Source organism: Taeniopygia guttata, chromosome 5, assembly GCF_048771995.1.
Source record: "Taeniopygia guttata chromosome 5, bTaeGut7.mat, whole genome shotgun sequence".
Classification (NCBI taxonomy): domain Eukaryota; kingdom Metazoa; phylum Chordata; class Aves; order Passeriformes; family Estrildidae; genus Taeniopygia; species Taeniopygia guttata.
In genome coordinates, this window is record NC_133030.1 from 54,443,024 (window position 1) to 54,464,672 (window position 21,649).

A 21,649-nucleotide genomic window follows, 5' to 3' on the forward strand; every position below is an offset into this window, starting at 1 on the left:
GAGGGTCAGGATGGATTTCGGGACGCGTGGAGATGCTGCAAGCGGCAACTATGACGCAAAGCTTGTCCGTTCAGGATCACGCATCCAACTGTTCCTCCCTAGCGATCCCTCGATAAACAGCGTCCAAAAAGGACGGTGACCTCATCCCACTGAAATTAGCCAAACACCACACATTTCTCCGTGTTCAGCTCTGCACATTCCTTAGAGCTGCGGCTCTCCCGGCTGCCAGCCTCTTCGCTGCACCCAGGGCTCCGAATGCCCCTGTGGGGCAATTCCTCCAGCCCACCATGGACCAAGGCTCCGGCTAAGCCCCCATCCCCAGCTCCGGCTGGGCACTCCCGGCTCCGGCTGAGCCCCCGCGCCGCTTCTGCGCCAGAGCCGCCTCTCCCCCTCCCTCCCTCCTCTCTCCCCGCAGCCCGGTGAGGCGGCGGAGACACGACGAGCCACGACAGCCAACGATGCCCCGTGCAAAAGCGTGACCGCCGGTACAGCCGGAACAAATGCCCCCGGTCGGGACACGCCGCGGAGGTAGCGGAGCACGACGCAGGCATCTATTTCACCTGGCTGCCGGAGCGACAGGTTCTATGGGCTGCCAGCGCCGCCCCCTTTCTCCGGTCGCCTGCGGAGGGACGCGGGTTCTTCTCGCAGCCCCGGGGCGCCAGGCAGGGAACACCCGCACCCGCTGCCCGCCGCCGGGGCTCGGGGCTCGGGGCTGGCACCTACGGCCGGCGGCTGCCGGGGCGCCCCGACCGGCCTCTCCCGGGGCTGAGCGGCTCTGGCTCGCTCCTCTTTCCTGATCTCTTCCAGACCCTTCTCCCGCTCCCAACCGCTGTTTTCGCTCCCTCCCATTCTTCCCACTGGCGTTTTCTTTGTTTAAGAAACGCTATTGTGTTCAAGGCGCCTCTTTGAGCGGGGCTGCTGCACCTCTCTCGGGACAGGCAGGGGAAGCGAGCGGCTCTCCCGGAGCCCCCCGTCCCGGCGCCATCCCCCGCGCCCTTCCTTCCCCCAGTGTCCAGCAGCGGCGCCCGCCCTCCGGCCGAGCCCCCACGGCTCCGCCTGCACCACGCCGGCCCGGAGCGGGACGCGCCGTCCCCCGCAGCCCAGCCCGCGCCTCCTTCGCCGGGCGCGGGGCCCCTTCGCCCGAGCCGTGCCCGCGGGAGGGGTGACAGCAGCATCAGGTGCAGCCGGGGCCAGCGGCCAGGGCAAGCCCGGCCCCCGGCTGCCGCCTGCGCGCTGAGCGGCTGTGCCGGGCCCGCCCTCGGTGACTGGGAGGAGCCGGGAGAGCAGCGGGCTTCGCCGGGGATTTCCAGCCCGAGCGGGCGGGAGAGGAAGTGCGGGGCGGGGGGAGACGGCGCACAGCGGTCGGGACTTTCCGCCGGGCTGGCGGTCGCCTTCGCCCGGCTCCAGCTGCCGCCCGCCGCCCCGCTCCCCGCACACGCTCACAGGTAGGGCGGCCGCGGGGCTCGGCTCGGCTGGGCGGCGGAGAAGGAGGAGGAGGGAGGGCGGGAGCTTCGCTGCCGCCGTGGCGGCGGCTCCCGCGCGGGGCTCCGGCACCGGCCGCGCTCGCCTGCCCGCGCTCGGGCGCCCCGGGCAGGGGGACGGGGCCGGGCGGGCGGCGGGAGCCGGGGGCGCTCCGGCGGGGGCACTGAGCTCTGACCGGGGCATCTGCTGCCAGGCAGGGGCCGAGCGCGCTGCACCCGCAGCCCGTGCCGGGACCTCGGTGGCGGCCGGTGCCCGGGGATAGATCAGCTTGCGGCGGAGCGGCGCGGACTCTCCTGCCCGGACGCACTCGCACTCCAGGGCTTTGCAGGTGCCCCTTTTCGCTTACTTATTCCAGCCTCCCCCTTCCCTCCCCTGTTTCTCTCGCTCTGTGCCCCGCTCCCCGCGGTGCGTGCGCGCTGTGCGGGGAGCGGAGGGAGGCGAGGCCGGAGCGGAGCCGGGGGCCGCGGCGGCGCTTGCGGCGTTTGATGTGTCGTTTGAATGCAGAAGGCTCGCTCGCTCCTGGCTCCTTCCATATGCAGTGCTGGGGGCGGGCCGACGGCCTTTAAAGGGGCATTGCCGGCAGCGCCGCGCCTGGCGCGGAGCGCGGTCCCGGCTGCGCGTCCCCCCGGCTGCCGCTGCGGCGGAGCCCCCGCCGCTCCCCGGCCATGGGGCTGCGCCCGGAGCCGCCAGCGGAGCTGCCCCTCTTCGGCGCGCACGGAGTTGTATTTTCGCAAAGCCCGCCTGCCTGCACCGGCGCTGCGCTATCCCCGTCTGCCTGCCGTGAGCGGAAAGAAAAGTGTTTTGTTTTCACGCCATTCATTTCATGCGCTGATTCGCGACGCCGCGTTTTAGCGCGTTGAATGAATCGCCGTGTTGTAGGTTAGAAAAAATAATGAATGTTTAAAAGTTTATACTGAGTCATTCCTTCTGCAGATTAACCTATGACTGACTCATAATCTGAGAACTGCAGTGGCTTGTAAAATAGGAAGGTAAGGCATTTACGTCTTGCTTTATTTGTGTCTTTTGAGTGCCTGAGATCTGAATTACCTGCAGAAAAACAGGATAAATGGTATTAATGTTAAGAGGCATAATCTCATGTTCTGTCGATCAGAGCTTGTGTGTGACGTGACAGACTGTATGTGCTCCTCTGCGCGGATCTTTACCATGCAGTAGGGCATCTTTCATCTTTTGCTGTTTCTGTAGTAGTAAAATGTGGGAAGTTCCAGTGATACAATTTGAAATATGTCTTTGGGTCTATGACTTCTCTAACTTGTTGGGGTCTGAGCCTTATATACTGTATATTGTAATTGACGTGTTTTGTATTTCTTCAGTAGAATGGTGTGTTTTTCCTTGCAGATTTGTCCCATAGGATGCACGTAGCATTATTGAGCACTAATCTGAACTTGCATTCGTAGGCTGGAAAGGAGTTTGGTGCATGATGCAAAGGTGCACTAGCAGTGTCTAGCTTAGACAAATGAAATTGTATAATTTGAAGCAGTTAGTAAAAATCTGCATTTAAAATGGCTATTGACTTGCCTAGAAGCCTGGGTTAAAAGGCTGCACCGATGGTTGTTCAGAACTGGAGAGACCATAGCATACACTGCATGTTGTCCTTTTAAAGGAACCATTGGCTCATGCCACATATGGATTGAGATCTAAATGCTATTTGTGGTGATTAGGGAGAGGGCTGTTCATTTAAGGTGCGAAATACTTGAACATTTGGACGGATTCAGTTTTTGATGGCTGCACTGGGAAACCCCTTGTCATAGAGCTTGGTAACGGAAACAGTGATGTGCAGTGAGCTGGGGCATTGCAAGCAGGCGGCACTAGGGGGTTAGAAAAGTTGGGTTGTTCCAGCACAAGGATGGTAGGTGTTTTACTGAAATATGACTTGGTGATTTGCTTCTGATAATAGCTGGACTTAGATTATAGAATCATAAAGTGCATTCACTATCGACGCAAATTAATTCTAATCAAAGGGGGTGCTAAATGACTCCAGTCTTTAGGCTTTCCTGAAGTCCTCCTATGATTAAGTTTGATGATACCAATTTTGAGAAGCCATTTTGCATGGATTCAGAGAATTTGAGTATCGTGTAAGCATATGTACTGTTGATACATCAGCTTCAGTGACCCAGGATTATTTATGAAGTCTTACTAGTCCATGTTAATTCAGCTTGTCTTTTAAATGATCTTGGGATCATGTTATATTTTAGGTCTTTATTCTTGTCCATAATGAACGCTTAAAGAGAGAAGAGGAATGACTTCTTGGTACTGAAGTCCAGCTGTTCTATAGTAGATATGGCAACGCTGAAAGTACAAAAAGCCAAAACCCTTGATTTTTGATTGATAAGCAGCTGATCATAGTTCTTAGGATGAAAAGGCAGTTTAAAAATAGGAATGACTTAAATCTACTCCAATATCCTAAACTGGCATGAATGAATAGATATAGTAAAAACACAACACTCTGATCTCTTATCTTAGATGATGTAGTTACTGGATTTCATTAGAGTTTTTTTATTATTTTTATTATTATAGTATTTCTTAGTTTTTTTATTATTATAGTATTTCTTAGTTGAAGGTGCTGCATGTTATGATGTGTGAATATTGCTCATTACACATTTATTTCAGGTGTCTGTATACTGGTGCACAGTTCCTTTAAAGAATTGCCAGGGCTTGAGTTTGTGTGTGTTTGGTTTTTTTTTTGAGCTGTGGATACTTTCTGAATAGAATGCCTGTATTTGAAACCTCCTTGAATTTTTGGTGTCTGGCTCAGGAACACTAGAAGTGGTGGGAGACATTGGAGATTTCAAAATTAAATGTGGGAAAAATAAGCCAGGGGAGGGAGAGTTGTGTGGTTTTGTGCAACAGAATAAAGGTGTGATTGTAGCACAAGAGGGAGTGCTGAACTTGCACTAGTTTTTATCTTAAACTTTTTAACCTGTGGTGATGAAGTGGTGCTGTAGAAACTTACAGCAGTAAAGGGCTGGCAGAGAGAATATAACTGGTTTCCCAGCTCTGCCTGCTGGAATCCCATGCCCTCATAAATGAATAGTTTAAGGTCAGTATATTCAGTTTTGACAAATAGTTTCATTTTTTTCTGGTCTTTCTTAGAGCAGGTGGAGGGACTAGAGAATTGGGAAAAAAAGGGAGTCAGCTGACAATGAACTATCATTAGGTGCCGACAATGTAGGAAGATGTGTTGTCTCTCTCTTTTTGTAATGGGAAAGAAGAGAAAAGGAAACGAGTGGAAAAAAGCTCTCAGGATATCTAAGGGAAGAAAGGAGAGTATCCAGTAGAAACATCTTAGGACTTAAGGAGAAAATGAAGCAACAGGTGATTTGGTATTGAGAATTCCATATGTGTGTGAGAGAGGGAGAGATATTTACATAGTCTTTGAGGGGGTGTTTGTTTTCTTCATGTAGATCTTCTCTTCTGGAGCCCTGACGGAAAAATATTGTTGCCACTTCAAATTGCTCCTGACTGTTGGCTTTGTAACTAGGTTAACAGGGCAAGTGTCTCTAAAATTATATATAACAACTGTAGGTCACTAATCCTCTCCACCCCCCAAAAAATGTCAAGCCTTTGATTTCCACTCTGTTGTTCTTCCCCACTGCTTTACTCTGCATGTATAAAATGAGATTTCAGTAGAATTTCAAGTTCTGCTGTTCATCTGGTCAAAGCAGCCTGGGAAGCAAAGTCTCAACATGTCTGTGTGTGCAGAAGTTCAGTATTGTATGTGTGTTCCATCCCCTGCTCACTCCTTCTACTGAAACTTGGGGTGTTGTGTACTTGGACATCAAGATTTGCATTTTTGCCAGTTGCAGACATTAGAACCTCAGTGGGCATATTAGGAATGCCTCAAGTTGGAATATTTCATCGTTCTGGTATTATTTTATATAGTTTCATAAAATGTTGATTTTTAAAACAGTTTTCTTTGATGTGTAGAGGAAACATTCTATAGATTATTTGCTATTAAAAAGTTGCTACTAATTCTGTAGTAATTTAGATGCTCTGAAGAGAATCTTTTCACACACAAATAGTAAATGCTTCTCAAAAATATTTGTGAAAGAAGTCATGAATCTTCCATTTTACATGTTTTAGTGATGGCTGTATGGTAGCTCATGATTAGAAAAACTTAACATTTGGAGCAATACTGGACTTTTTTCTTATGTTTTGGTTTCTTCATTAATGTGAAAACCATACTTCTGTAGATAAACTAAGATTTGTGCATGGAAGACAAGCTCAAAATGCCATGTGTCTCTACAGCTTTCTTAGGTGTCTAGGAAAACAAGTAATTTGGATTTTGTCTGTCTTGAAAAGTGTCTTGCAGATGCTAGTGTAAGAGAAGTACCTTCCTGGCTGCCACTTTGTTCCTGCAAGCTTTGACATCTATCAAGAAAGAGAAGATGGTCCACTGCAGGTGCCAGTGTAAAACCAGGAGACCTGGAGGCTGGGCTTTGGTTTCCTGTCATTCCTGTAGATGTGTGTACCTTGGCCTTTCAGTTAGGGCCAAACCAACAAAGGGCTTTGATGTCGCAGAGCTGAGTGATGTGACATCATGTCCAAGTCCCAGGGGCAGAAGGGGGATTCCAGTCCAAGTTTCCTCCTTCCCAGGGGAGTATTCTCATCATCAAACCACAGGCCAGTTAAGAGTAGTGTCACTTCCTTCTCTTTAAACTTTTTGCCATGCCAGGAAAAATCAGAACTCGGTGTGCCTAAGAAACAGAGTGAGAGGAAGCGTGATGTCTCAGTCAAGTGGTTTGGACTTTGTTGGGATTACCAGGATGAGTCTGCTGGTGCTTCATCCACTGTTGTTTTGTTTATTGTTTTCTCATGCATTTGAACTTGATGTTCTTCCTGAGGTTATCAGCCTTGTCAGGATGTTTTCTTAAGTGTGGAATATATGCTGGGAGAGAAAAGAGAAACTTGGGTGTTGTGCAGGTTTAGGTGGTAGCTGACTGGAGTTCTGAAAATAACCTTGATGCAGCTAGTGGCTTATTTTGAGTCTAGCTTCTTGCTCCATATACAGACCATTTTCCCAGTCTGTAATAACATGGGAATAGCGGTACTTTCCTATGATCTGAGGACATAAAAATGATGAGGTGCTGAGACCCAGCAGGGCAGTGCAAGCGTCATCTGTTGATAAAGTGAGTGAATTACAAGTGCTGTGTGGAGGCATCCAGTGCTGCCTCTCTGCAGAGCTTTGCCATCCTGCACTGTCAGCCTTGTGGGGCAGGAAACAGCTCTTGCTTTGCTCTTCCACTGATGCCCACAGCAGACATGCTCTATGAAGCTGAGTGTACAGGAAGGAATTTTTTCAGTGGTAGTTGTTCCCATGCTTGCACTTGTTCCTGGCTTTCTCCTTTGAATGTTCTAGAAAAGAAACGTTTTCTTACTTATTTTATTTTGAACCAGCTTGGGTGGTACTTGTGCCACTTTGTAACAGCAAAGCTCAGCTCATAAAGCAAATTTTAGCTATGTGAATGGATTTTGTTTTGTAACCTCATCTCTCTACATGTGAGTGAGAGATAATTAGAGCAATTATTAGAGGTTTTTATAATGAAGATCTTGTGTGCTGTACCAGATTGACTGTGCCCACTCTGTGTCTTTATACAGAGAGGAACCTTGTGAGAGTGGGTTGCTTTGTATGTTGAGGCTTGTACATTAATGACTCGCAGATGTAAGCCTTGATTTTTGCACAGGAAGTATAACTTCATAATTTTCATTTAACTTGTTCTTCTTTTAATCTCCTTTAAACCATCCCAAGTGACTCCTCTTTCTGCATTTAAGCTCTTCAGTTACCAATGGATTGCTCTTGTCTGTGCTGTGCTTCTCTTCTATCTTGTTTGTCCAGACAGAATAAATGCTCTTGATTTCTCCAGCTGATTCTTAGAAATGACTTATTTTGACCTGCTTTCAATCAGATTTCTTGCAATTTTAGAGTTGTTAACGGGTGACTTTTATTCCAAGGTGGTTTTATCCTTACACTCGAGCGAAGTAACTGCATTCTCCCCTTTACTTCCATTTATGTAATTATTTTTTTTATCTTGGAATACCTGTTTCCAGGATTTTACCTGTTTTCACACTCTGGCAAGTAATTTCTGTCTGCAAAATCCACTTTTCTTTGACCTCTCTGTAGCTACCTGCTTCTGTGATTCCCTCTCTGCCCCACCTCCCACTCCAGGTGAATTAACATACTCTTCTCTTCCAGGTCCCCAAAGATAGCCTGCAGTGTTCCCTACTGTTGTCTTGGGTGCATAGATCTGTGATTCTACACTTGTTCTTATTCCATCCTTTCCACTGTCCTCTTTTCTATTCAGCACAGTATCCTTGAGGGGGTGTTGTGCTTGGGAATGTTTTTATCATTGCAGCTGTTGTGGTTGGACTTGGTTAGGGTACGGTTCCGTATTTGGTATGAAGGTAAAAGTGCTTGTGGTTGTAAAATGCCATGTTCTCAAAATGTTACCATTTGGCAGTTTGAGTAGGAGGAGGTTGGATACCTAAATAAATGAAGACTGCTGAGTTGCATGTGTGCCTCTCCAGCAGTTTTGGAACCCTTTGATGCAGTAGTATTTTCATTCCATTCTCCAATTTAGTATTTTGGGGGGAAGTGGAGAATAAAGGATTTGTGCTAACTTCATTTCAAATTAATGGCATGCAGTATCCCTTAAAGCCAGTAGTATCCTGTTCTCTGTCAGGATTTGAATCATGTTTCTATCTGCAGAACCTGAGCATGCTATAGTTCAGATTAGCAAATACATCTTACTACTCACCCACGGTGTCAATATGTGATGGGAATGCCAATGAATCCTCTGCTGTAGTTCAGCTAGTAGATATTGCTGGTGTGTTGTTCATACTGTTTGGCAGGTGGTTTTTGTAGCAGTGTGGTTTTGAACATAGACAGAAGAATTCTCTTGCAATCTCTAGGAAGATAAAACAAGTTTATTATCATTTGAGTATTGAATTTCATCAGACATTTTTCACTAGTTGGCACCATAAATTTCCCCTATTCCTCTTTCCTTCTTGCAAATTCCTGAGAACTGCACTTTCATTTTGAAAAGGATTATTTAGACATGCAACTTTCAGTATTTTAGCCAGTAAGATCTTGAGGGAATTTTGGGGGATTTACTGTTTTGGTAGTTTGTGTGGTTTTGTTGATGTTTGAGATTTTTTTTGTTGTTGTTGTTGTATTGTTTGGTTTTTTTTTTTTTTTGTTAGCTTGCTTTTATGTGTGCTTTTGTTTGCTTTTTAAAGAAAGATTTAGGACAAGCAAATAAATATCTACCCACTGCATTCTGTGTATTTTTGCAGAGGAGGCTGTCTCAAAATAAATGAGGAAGAAGCTTGGAATTATCTTGTTTGTGTAAATAAAGCTTTTAGTAAAATAGCCAAAGAATGATGCTGTAATTTTGCAGAATTAATGACTAAGATTTTGGTGGTGTTTTTGTTTGGATTTTTTTTTTTCCAGTATGAACTTTCAGTATATTAGCTGACTGTTTTGATATGATTTTGGGCAGACAGACTTTGAAAGTCCTCTGAGCCATACATAAAAAGGGAGTTATTCCAGGACAAGTGTCCATATGCTGAGTTAATTGGAAAAGTTCAACGAGTTGAGCCCTTACTTACAGTGTTTTGATTTATATAATGAACACAGAGGACAAAAGGTGGTGAGGAAAAAAACAATTTCTTCAGTATCCAGTTATACATAAGTTCTGTCGTGTCTATTGGCAAGAGATAAATGATGGATGTTTACAAGCATTGTACTGCACACTTTATTGATGCTTACAATCAATTGCTGCACATCTCCCATAGGGTGTTTTGTAGCAGAATTGCAGCCTGAAGATGTCTGGGAATGCATAACTTCATTTTAGGTTGGGGTTTGTCAATGTTCTGTACACTCAGAGGTAGTGACATCTCTGTTTTCCTTTCTGAGGGCAAGTTGAAACATGCCTAAGGTAGCTGGAACTGCTGCACAGTTATTGTTTGGGGTTTTTTATAAATTCTAACTAAAATCTTCCTAAAATCTTGTCTCCTGCTTAAACAAAGGTCTTGTGTACTTAAGAAATTTCTGTATGACTGTAATGTGGGTGTGTGCAGAAAAAAGGACCGTCATTGTCTATGGAGAAATGGTTTGGCTTCTCTTGTTGCTAATCAGATTTTATAGGGGAATAATTAGGCCATGTGCTAAAGTATCAGTTGTTAACACCTTCAAACTCAAATATTTGTCATGTTAAAGAAGGGGGAAAATTGGTGAGCTCTCCATTAGGTGGTGCTGCTGGGATTGAAATATTTATATACCCAATAGAAGCAGGCTTTTGCCTAGAACTATTTCCATGTCTGTATTTTTCTTTTTAAGGTCTTCTCTTTATTAAAATAAACATTTCAAGGGCAGGATTGCTTGCTAAGGTATAGGGGTTTTTTCAGTTTGAAGTGATTAGATAAAATACTAAAAAAATCAGGCTGTCATCATGGGAAGGAGGAATGGAAGGAATCAATCATGCTTTTTGTGTGGGTGATTTAGATTTTAGCAGCTGCCTCTGTTGTAGCTCTCATCTGTGCAAGTGTTGACTCCATTATGTTCATACCCTGCTGCCTTGTAGATGGGGATACTGTAGCATTAAAGAACTGCAGTCTCAAGAAATACTTTTATTTTAAAATCCCCAAATTAATTTGACTACTATAGGAAAAACACTCTTGTGAATCTTTTGAGTTCCTGTGATCTCTTTTCCCCTGTCTATTAGCATTTAATTTTAAAGAGCTGTGTTATAACTTAAACGCATCATGGTGGTATTTCTTTGCTTAAGCCCTGACTGACTACTGAATTTAGAAGAACCTAAGGAAGCAAAGATGGTGCCTACACACACAGAGACATTGAGGACCATCTTAAATGCTGTAGGTCGGCCCCTGTGGTGTGAAGTTGATGCTCAAAAAGTATGAGATGTGGCTAAACTCTTTATCTGCCAGTTCTACACAGGACTTGGCATCTGGAATTGTACTAAACACCTGTGATTAGACCTTTGACTCTCTCTGCAGTAGTTAGAGCTGAGATATGAACTAAATTAAAAGTGAATTTAAGTACTCCTTGCTGGTAGGATTGCTTCAGAGATAGCAGAATGAGGTTGCTGAGGTCTTGCTGAATTCTACCAGACCACAGAGCTGTAAGTAGAAAAAAAAACCCCAAACGTAATTATTAGAAAGGGTCTTAGCCAAGAGCAATCAAGTTAGTCACATTGGGTTCTCTTTTCATTACAGGTAGAAGTATTTTTAGTGTGATTTACAGAATCAAGGTAACTATAACCAGCTAGCACAAAAAGTTTAGTAGCATTAAAACACACTGAGCAAGAAATGCAAGAGATGCATTTTTCATAAGAAACTGAGAGTAATCCTTTTTTCTTTCTTTCGAAGAAGATGTAGCATAGCAAAAATCCAGTTCTTAGAGTTAGAAAGTTTAAGTTATTTCAGATCTAGCAGCTGGAAGCCTAGTTTAACAGTCTAGACCTGAGTTTAACAGCTGTTGAAGTGGTGTGAGAGAGCCAGTGGGTGTCCCATGCAATTTTCTGTTTTTAAATAAAAATAGAGGAGTTTGCAAAAATCTTTGTTGGCTTTCTAACCTTGGCCAGGATTAAAATGTGTGATTGTCAGATGCTATTATTTCCTCAAAATATAACAGTAAGTAATACAGCAGGTTTAAATAATAGGGGGATAGTTCTTCTTGTTCATCATTTATTTTGAAATAACTCAGTGTGATAAGTGGAAAAATGGACAAGTTGTCGTGTGAGAGAACTTGGCCATTAGTGTTTTGTCAGTTTGCTAATAATAACTTAGAGCTGGCTAATAATAACCCTTAAAGGGACAATTAAAAGACAGCAGCTATGATGTCCAGCCAAACGATGTCGTATCAAATGTGGACTTGTCATTCCTTGGTTATGTGATTGGTTTGGATGAGTGGTGACAACATATTGTAGTGTATCAAGGTTGTGCCTTGTTTTTTTTAGGTGAAGAATGAAAGTGAGGGGAGGCCTAGGGCGTGATAAGAGCATGGTTGTGGTACATCCACCAAAAATGAGTAGGATGGTACATTTCTGCTAAAAAAAAAAAGTAGTAAATAAATTATCAAACACAAGATTTTGCGTAAATGGAGGATTGTATTTGCACTGGTATCTTTTGAGAAATGAGTACATATCCCATGTGCCTGGGCAAGAATTTATTGATGTAGAGGAAAGCTCTTGATAATAAATATGGATGGCTGTCCTGAGTTATTAAATGAAATTCTAGAGCCTGATGTTAAGACTAAATGCGATGTGTCAGGCTTGATGCTGTTACTGACACCAAAATGAAATTGTCTGTCTTCATCACTCAGAGCTGCATAGTACTGGAACTCGCTTTCTACCTTTAAACCTACTGTTTAAATCACTGCTGAACACGAGTTCTATGTTGTATGATGTTTTGAAATGTATGGTAAAAACCATGATTTTGTAATTATTTTAGGTTTGGGTTTTGTTTTGTCTTGTTTTGGTTTTTTTCACTACTGCAAGCATAGTAAATTCCAAGGAAGAGGTGGGAAGGCCAAATAAAGATGTACAAATATCTTAATATTGTAGTCAGTTACCAGGGCTCAAGCATCAGAGCCTATTGCCAAGTATTACAGACATTAAATCAGATAGAAATGAGCATTTAGTGAGTATTTTAATAAGATTTCTGTATGGCCTTATTCCCTGTTAGAGCTCCCTGAGCCCATATGATGCATTCCTTAAGCTGATGTCTGTCTGTTCTTCTGGTCTCTACTCATTTTCCTGTGAATAGAAAGGTTTTTAAGAAAGCTTTAATGTTTGGATACGAGTGACTTTTGAGGTGGTGTTTCCCTACAGCTACCCTACTTATCCAGGTGTTCACTGCAAGAATGAAGAGGCTACTGTACAATGGCTGCAAATTAATACAGAACAGTTCAGCTTCCGTTGTTCTAAGATGATGTAGGCTATTAATCTGGATAAGTGGTGACTTGGGGTCATTCTTCCTGCAGATACCCACTGTCCTCTTTGTCAGTATCACAGCTTTGCTGTGACTGTGGCAGAACTAGTTAGACAATCCAAACTAACTTTGGAAAAGCAGGCAGTGTGAGAATTGAAATGAGGCTGGTGAATTTTCAGCATTCTGTTAACTGATAAAACTGATTTACTGCTGATACTGAATGAGGGAGAAGTGCATGGGGGAGATAGATGTTGGAGTGTTCCACATGTTACATCAGTGGCCACTGCCTGCAGCCTGCCCAGATGTAATTGTTTCTGGTGGCTGTCTAAACACAGAAGGCTTCAGGGCTGTCTCCAGTGTGTACTCAGACTTGGGGATAGCTGGACTGGAGGTGTGAAGTCTGGGGAGCCAATACACCATACAGGGCACATTGTCAGCAGGCAGAGTGCTGTAGAAAGACACAAGTCTCCATTACAGAATCAGGTGTCTTTCAGGTGTGGGGTGGTGTTCTGCCTGCTTTCATCTCCTTTTCCTCATTCACCAGAGGCCTAGAGCAGGGGCTGGGCTATAGGCTGGAACACAGCTGTTTGTTGCTTCTGCAAGGATTTGTTTTTCTAATTCATCCTTTATCTCTGCTCTAAGTTTTTTATTAGTATTTTATTTCTTGTGTGATTATTTTGTTTTGTTTGGAGTTTTTTTTCTAATTTGCACTGTGAGTTTTTTTGTTTCAGATTACTATACTGAGATTCTTCCCTGTGCCATGTGGAGATACAGCATTAGAAAAGAATTACTGAAGCTTCTCTGCCATTATGTTCCTATCTGAATGGAGGCAATGGTGTTTTATGGTGTTACCTGAGCTTATAAGAGTAGCTCCAAGGGTTCTGTGCTCTGTAGGGCCATCTTGCAAAGTAGCAGATTAAGCTTGCTCCAGCATGATTTCCAGATGTTTAACATGATGGGAAGAGCTGTGCTTGCTCTTGAGATTTGAGTGGAAGACCTGAGGCAGACTCACAAAGCCAATATTTTTCTGGCTGTAGTTTTTTAGTGAGGCCAGTCAGGAGTGCAGCCTGCCAGTTCATGGAGGGTGAGGACTTGATCCAAGTGTGGATAAAGATGGTGAAGTCCATGTAAGTACAGCACTGTCGAGACTGGCCAGAAGAGTCTGGTTGCAGGTGAGGAGCAGTGTTCACTATCCCAGGAAACAGCTGTGCTGCTGCTTTCGTTCCATGTGCACTGATGGACACATGGGGAGCTGTGCTGAGGACTCAAGAGAATGCTGTGGCAATTACTACATGGAGATGTTGCTTTTTACAGCAGCATTGCTGGTCTTGGTGTGTGTGTTCCAGGTATAGAATTCGAGCCTTTAGTTGAATGAATGCATCAGCAGATAACAGAAAAGAACATGCTTTTTGTTTTCTGTTCTGCCTGTGCTTTTTTGTCTCTCTCCATAATTACAGGTTGGTTCTGTTGGGCAGTGGAGGCAGCTCCCATCACTAGGTTTCAATTTAGAAGGAAGCATATTGTTACTAGAGTCAGAAGACCTTTCTCATTCATTCTCCTGTTCCCATCAACGTGGCTTTTGCTGGCAAATACATAGATATATTGTCTATGAGAAGAAAAATAAGATGGGATGTCTTGATGTACTGTGGGGGATGAGAATGTTTCAGTAGAACAGAATACTTTAGAAAGGATTTGCATCATCAAAAGCAGATTAAAAAAAACTGTAGAAACAGTTATTCATGTGTTGCATTATGGAACGCCAGCACTAAGGGTTGGCTGAATATGAACTTAACTTTCTGAATGCTTTGTGGCCTGCTGGGAGAGTTGTTTTGCACTGTCATGGTAATAGAATTATACTACTTCAATACTAAAACAAATGTGATCGCTGTGCTTTTGAAATTTACCACATAGGCTTTAGTTTATGAGCAGCTTCACAATTTAAAGTCTCTTTTAGAACTCTTAATCCTGATACTTGTGCATGTACGATCCATGACATTAATTCAAAAATATTTATTTAATTTCCAACTTCCTAAAAGTTGTGTAATGAAAATGCTTACTATTAAGTATAATTCAAAATATTTTAAAAGCAGCAACTAAAATATAATTTACATTTATAAATTGGTAATTTTTAGCAGATTAAGAGGAATAATGTAACCTGTGCAATGTTTTGAATTTACTCTTTGGTTTTTAAATATAATCCTTCAATTATTATCAGCTGTCTGAAAATTGAGGAAGGATTCCTTCATTCAAGCTACTTTAGTTTGAGCAAACAGGATTTTATACTGTAGTGGTGTTCCAGCATATTTTCCTTGTTAAAAGAAGGAAGGAACTCCTTTCAGTTCATTATTGACTAATGATTCTTGGCTCTCTTGCTAGCTTTTACAAGTAAAGTGAAAATGGAAGGACTAAGATGCTATCATGCTTTCTTGTAAATACCTTCTGACTGGCTCACTGATTTTCTACAAGACTAAAACTGGTTCCTTAAACTACTTCAGTTCTTAGTGTCGCAGCTCAGAAATTGCAACAATGTGCTAACCAAGATTTTATGCTGGCTAATAATGTTTTAATGCCATTTGGTGGTAGTCTAAAAGCTACCTCTGTTTCCAGTGTTCACATTTCCACCCTTTAATATCAGAGTGTCTTTCCTGTGCTGAGAAGGTTGAAGAGCAGTAGAACTGTGTTGTAAAATGGAGTGTCATCTCAGATAGTTTCTTTTCTTGGTTTTGGTTTAGGTTAACAGAAGTATCTTTACATCTGCATTTTCTGGAAATTTAAGAACACTGTGAACCTCTGGCCAATAAAAATTTTCCCATTATGTAAAACATTCTTGTAGATATTGACTCACTGATGGCTTCCTCCATGAAGTAAACAGAGTTTTGCAATGAATTTTCTAGTGAAGTTGTAAGTTTCGTGCAGCTTTTTGATTTGCTAGTTTGTTACAGTTTAGCGCAGCCTTTACCTACTATTTTTCTTTTTTTGCCTTCAGGCTTGCGAGAATTGTTTTTGTGTATTAATAGGAGATGCTTGAAACCTACTTGACTTGTTTGTTTCCTAGCAGGAAAGCCTGAGTGCTTAGGCTTAACTGAATCAAGACCAGCTCTCAGCAGTGGGAAACAATATATTAATCTATCGGAAGCACAGACTGCAGTCTTGTGTGTCACTGGGGTTTGTGTTGTGAATTTTTTTCATGTAAACAGGTAGGTAGGAACAATTCTTCTGCTGTGTATGTTTTGAATATGTATGTTGAGAAACCTCATGACAGTTGTGTGAGTTAGGGTATTTTTTGTGAGAGTTTTTGGTTGTTTCTGGTAGTTTTTTTTTAGTATTAATATCATTGCATGACACCGTAAAGTACCTCGTTCTCCTTTGCATTTTCACATCTTTAAGTTAATGATATTAATTTAACAAATAGTCTTCTGTGCCTGGGTTTGGTTTAGTTATGAATGAAGGTGATACCTCAAAAGTCAAAACAAGTTTCATTCTCATTTCTATAAATAAACCCTCTTGTAGCATTGTTCTGTCTCACTGTGTGCCTTGCACACAATCAGAATGGACTGTTTGGCAATCTGCATTCTGTCTGATGGACTTAAGTTGCATGATAGTATATGGAGGTTGGGTTTTTTGTTTCATCAGTTGTACTTGCAAGGAAGGTAAGCAAATTATCACTATTTCACAAAAAAATCTTCCCCTCAAGTGTTTGAGTTCAAATAGATTAAAAATATGATTAGAACTCATAGGTGGTAACCTGTTTCCTCAGTCAGCCACAGCCTAATTTGGAAAACTGGATTTAACCTTACTTGCAAGAGGAGAAAACATCCTGAATCCCTTAGAACAGTACCCTAAATATGTTTGGGGTTGTGCTTTCTTTCCTTGTTCCACTCTACTTTTTCTGGAGTTTAAAAAGAAACTATGCTTCTAAAAAAAAAAAAAAAAATTAGTTCTGTTTGCCTTCAGTTTAAGCTTTAAATTAGGAATGGATAAAAGAAGTGAAACATTCTCTTTTCAACTTCTTGACATGATCACGGGAAATTCGTCAGTCCTTCAGGTGAGTGATGGAGGTTGTGTCTTTGCAAGGAGCAGCAGGTGATGCTCTGGGGCTACTGAGTGGCATTTTCCTCAGAACAGGTCCAGCTTTATAAAGCTGGCAGGTAGAAAGGCTCTTTCAAAATTGTATGTGGAAAGGGATAAAAATTAAGCTTTTTGCTACACAGTTATCAGACATATGTTAAGCACTGTGACTAAGAACTTGTCGGTAATAAGTTATATGAATTAATGATGGTGTTTATATATAGGAGTTCATGTTCTTGTCACAATAAGTTCTTTCTGTAGGTTCACATGACAGTATAATAAGTCCTTTTTAGGTTGTGATCTAGAAGTAGCATCTGGAGGATGCGAGAAAAGGAAGTAGTCTGCTGGAATAGTTGAACACTCTTTTGGCCTTTTCTCTTTTGCTCTCCCACACAGGACTATGAACAATTTATGAAGCAGACTTGCTATCTTTCTGTAAGATGGTTTTTTTTTTCCCTTGGCCACGTCTTCTAAGTTGGTGCTAGGTGTTTGCTGGTGTTTTCCTCAGAAATGTTGTGTGCCTCTGTACTGGTATGTGAATTCCTGCCAGAAAGCAACTAGGCTGTCTTGAAGGAATTTTCACTGTCCTGAAGCAAAACGGGTTAAGATGTGTTAAGTTGCTAGTCTTAGACTAACTGCAGAAACCAAAAAGATAATTAAAGATCTTATTTTCCTATTTTTATTTGGTTTTTACGGGAAATGGATATTTTTGGTCCTTCTTCACCCCAACTTTATCAAGATATAATTGGTTTTGTGTTCCTTATTTCTAGTTGTTTTTTCACTTTTGACAGTTCCCAGCTTAAGACTGGAGTTGTGTTATACAAGGTAATACTTATGAAGAGATGGGAACTTGGTAGGTGCCCAGGTAAAATCAGAGAAAGGGGATCTGTTCCTCAGCAAAGGAGAATAGAAATCTGCAGGAGTGCATTAAGTCACACAGAAAGTCTCTGATAGCTTTCCTGATTTTGTTCTTCTGTTTCAAAGCCAACAGGCCTCTCTTTCCCCTTTTCAAAATTGTGATCATGTTTTTAAAATGTTGTATGTCATGTGGACTGCAAACCAAGAAAGGGATTTGAAGCTGAAGATGAACTTTAGTGGTAAATTCATTTCAATAGGTAAAAATTTTAAATAAAACTAAGTAAAATTTTCTTTGGGAGCCTAAACTGGGGATATATTATCCACTACGGGAATGTCAATGTTGACTAAGCCATGTTAGAAGAAAAATTGTAAAGTTCCTGTTTCAGCGCATGGGAACTTGGGAGCCCCTGCAAAGAGTAAGCAAAGGACTTGTGCACAGCTTTGAGAAATTAATCTTCTCCCATCTGTTGGTGGGGGAGTGGGTAGTAGTTGTTTCCAATGTATCTGTGTGTATACCTATGTTGCCCATTATTGGTCTTTTAAGGGAAAGGAAAACCTTCAAACATGCCCCTAAAACCAGCCAGCCTTAGCACTGCTCTGAGCCAAACCCCCAAAGGCTGCATCTCCCTCTAAACTCTCCCATTTCCTTTCTGCTCAAGCCCATATAACACGCTCTGGTTGCTGGCTGCTGCCCCTCTCCTGGGGGCTGCACAGGAGCTGGGGAGGTACCAGAGGGCTGTGGAGGTCTCTGAGTTTTCCAGGTCCTTGCCAGCAGGTGCTCAGCCCTGCCTGATGTTCAGTGAGGCTGAACCAGAGGAGACTGGGCAGGATGCTGCCCCAAGGAGGACCTGGATCTCCAGGAAGAATAGGTTGCTGATGGTAGGCAGCTGCTATGAGCTAGAAGATCTGGCCTTGAGCCTGGCTCTGCAGGATGCAGAAAGAAGGAGGGGTGGAAAGCAGTGATGAGCCTATTGTTTCAAATCAGCCAACAACTGGCTGATTGACACCCAGGGCTCCTTGTTGCTCCCTTTGCTCTTAAACACAGCTGTGCAGGGGGATGGAGGTAACTCAAATCAGAGATCAGACTTCCAGTGTCCAGAGAGGCAGTGGGCATAAATTAAGGGGGAAAAAAAGGATAAAATTCCATCTTAATACAAGAACAGCTTTTGGCTGGGGGTGTGCTCAAACACTGCAACAGGCTGCCCAGTGTGGTGGTGGAGTCCCTCTGCAAATACTCAAAACCCGATGGGTGGCTGTGCTGGGCAGCTCTGCCTGACCCTGCTTGGGCAGAGGGGACTGGCCTGGATGGTCTCCAGATGTCCCTTCCAACCCCACTGCCTCTGTGAAAGCTTCTTTAATATTTGCATGCATTCTTTTGCTGCTGTTGTGGAACACTTGGGGAATAATTACAAATGCCCCTGCTGGGCACTTGTCTCACAAATACTGCTGTTGTGTAATCACGGCAGTTTTAATTGTATAGGAAAAGCATCCAAATGCTAAGTAGTTAATTGACTAAAGTCCCCAATTTAAGCAACGAAAGCAAAAACATCCACCAGTATCTCCCCGTTCCCTGAACTGAGAAAACACCAGAACATCCTAAACCTTAAAAGACATTTTGGTTTTAATCCCTTAAAATATTATGGTTATGACAATTAAAGGTAGCTTTATTAAAATTAGGTTGTTTATTATTTTCCCCTCATTCCCTCTAGTTTTTCCACAAAGTACTATCCTCAAATTATCCTGTGAAAAATGAAATAAAAAGTAGGCAGGAACATGAGAGGAGGAACAGCAGAGAAAATGCTAAGTGATCCCACCAAACCCTGCAGTTTATGCCTTTCAACCCACGACTAGGAAGTCGTGAGATGATTGGAAAGAACTTTCCTGTAACTGTGTTTCTTGCCGGGCTCTTTCAGCGCTCTCCCGATTGCATTTTGCACAGCCCTCGGGAAGACTGCAGTGCAGTAGTTGGCAAGGAGGGAATTACCAGTAGGGAAAATCAAGCTGTGGTGGCTCCTCTTGCAGTGTGGTGTTGCTGAGATCTGCATTTTGGAGGAGGTAATGAACAGCTGCCTTTGGGTTTCTGATTTGGAAGCTGGAAGCTTGCAAAAAAAAGGATGTGGATAAGAGTGTGCCTGGCATGCTGGACAGCCACTAAGCTTATTGATGTAGTGGTTTGGGTTTTCTTCTTGATACAAAACACCTGCAGTTTCTGCCTAATACTTTGTTTTTAATCCTCTGTGCTCAGACAGTGGAGAATAAGGTAAGGTGCTTTTTGTTGACTAACATATAAAGGATAATGGAAGTAATTTCTGTATGTTGTAGCATGCAACAATAACTGTGCTTGTTGGAAAGTAAAAGTTTTGATTGCCTTTTTTATTGCTTGTAATACATTGAAATTCTGTGTAATAATTCCCCTGAATTATCTGGTGCATTCAAGTTGAGAAACAGTTATGTGTACTTCATTAGTATTATAAGATTCTTTTTTAGTCAGTTTTTGCTTTGGTTTTTCAATATAATACGGAATAATTTTTCAAGATCAATTATTTTCAATTGTTCAGAGAATGTTCCTTTTTTTATTTTAATCTTAGGAGCTAAATCCCCAATCCTTTCTATGTCTTACCAATATCTCTGGATTTTTTTTATCATGCCAGATTTTTAAGGGTGTAGCACTGTCATAATGCTTCTGTTCAGCTGTGGAGTGCACTTGTTTAGTAAGAATGAAACTTTGGAGGCACCTTAATTCTCTGTGGTTTGGAAGGGGTTGGTTGGTGTCTTGGGAGGGAAAGGAAAGGCTGAAAGTGCAAAACTCCCTGTACTAAATTTGGATTTATACCTAAGAATACGAAGGAGCAGTGGCCCAGGGTGATTGATATGATTGGTGTCTGAAGTAAGTATTGGAGCTAAGAGTTTTAGAACTTCAGTTTTTTGCTGAGTTAATATGTAAATGTTCAGTACAGAAATTTGTACTACTTTCATGACAGCTGTAGGTATAATGGGCTGACTTGTAATTTATATACTGTTTTGGTGGGGAAAGTGTACAGTTGCAGATCTCCTTTTAGTTTGAGTAAGCATTTATTCTTGGAGTTTTCTGTAAATCTCAGTGCAGGGCTATTTTTCCAGGTACTGTGTTTCTACAATGAGCCAGATTGGGCTTTCATTGGCCCGTGTGTGTTTTGCCAGAATCCGTAACCACTCTGTAGCACGTTACTTGCTGTGATTACGGTCCAAAGTGGCATTGCTGCGACTTTGCTAGCAGCAGTAGCCTTTCTGTTCCACTTCCTGAGGACCAAAGGTGAAATGCAGCACATGACTAAGATCAAAAAAAAAAAATCAGAAAGCCACAAAACCCCATTTTATAGCCTTGTGAGTTTGTGGCATTCCTCCTTTGCGGCTAAGCGCTATCTTGGTCTCGCGTTGAAGTCCCACACTTCAGCTGCGGCGAGGGGCCCAGTGTGTTTAGGGTCAGGTGAGCATTTTTGTGACAAAATTTTTCAGCGAAAGCACACTGTGTTTAGGGTCAGGTAAGCATTTTTGTGATGCTGTGACCTTCCTGGCCAGCTGTGTGGCTGCTGGGGCCGGGCCGTGTGCGGGATGGCAGCGAGGAGTGGCGCTGCCCGGTGCCGCCGGGAACACCATGGAGGAGCCGCTTGGCTTGGCCACAGCGCTCCCGGACTCTGGGCTGGGCGGGTGCAGCGTCACTGACAAGAGCTGAGCAGCTGAAATCCCTGTGGAATGGGCTTTGGCTCTCTCTTGTACCTGGCCAGGTGAGGTTGCCGCTGTGTGCTCCCAAAAATTCAGCCTTGGCATGTATGGGTGAGAGAGGCCGTGGGGATGTCAGACTTTGTGTGGCAGTGACCTGGGCATTGTGGTAACTTTACTGTCGCATTTAAGAATGCACGTAGATATTGATGAAGATTTGTATTAATTATGCTTTTGGACCATTTTCTTCTTTTTCTCTGTGCTTGTAAAAATTCCAGGATCAATCCCCCAAACTTAAATTGCTTACTTTAAATGACCTCTTAGAATATTGTTGTGGGGTGGTTTTTTTAAGAAATGCTCTGCAGAATACTTAAATGCTTTCCCAGAATTTAGCTGGTGTTTTCAAATGGAATTTATCAGACTTTCCAAGAAAATGGCACTCCTGTGAAGATTTTGTATGGTCTGTAATGACCCGTAGTGTATCTGTGTGGAGAAGTTTTTGTGTGCGTGAAAGCAAGAAATGATAGCTGTGATTTTAACTGTGCATGTTCTCCTTTAATGCTGTTTTGTTGAG

The 21,649-nt window shown here is 43.0% G+C and overlaps 1 protein-coding gene across 11 annotated transcripts in view; it reads left to right on the top strand.

The window, feature by feature from the left end:
- Nucleotides 1-1,269: 1,269 nt before the first annotated feature.
- TRAF3 (TNF receptor associated factor 3) overlaps nt 1,270-21,649 on the top strand; it is a 69,440-nt gene continuing 49,060 nt past the window's right edge. For 3 of the 11 annotated variants that reach the window (XM_030275025.4, XM_030275028.4, XM_030275027.4), the window contains exons 1-3: nt 1,272-1,445; nt 1,676-1,810; nt 2,416-2,471. The gene's annotated coding sequence lies outside the window, so the exon portion shown is untranslated. Of the gene's footprint in view, nt 1,446-1,675; nt 1,811-2,415; nt 2,472-15,505; nt 15,648-16,487; nt 19,432-21,649 lie in introns of all 11 variants that reach the window. The other 8 variants (XM_072930447.1, XM_072930448.1, XM_072930450.1 and 5 more) reach the window with 8 other exon arrangements.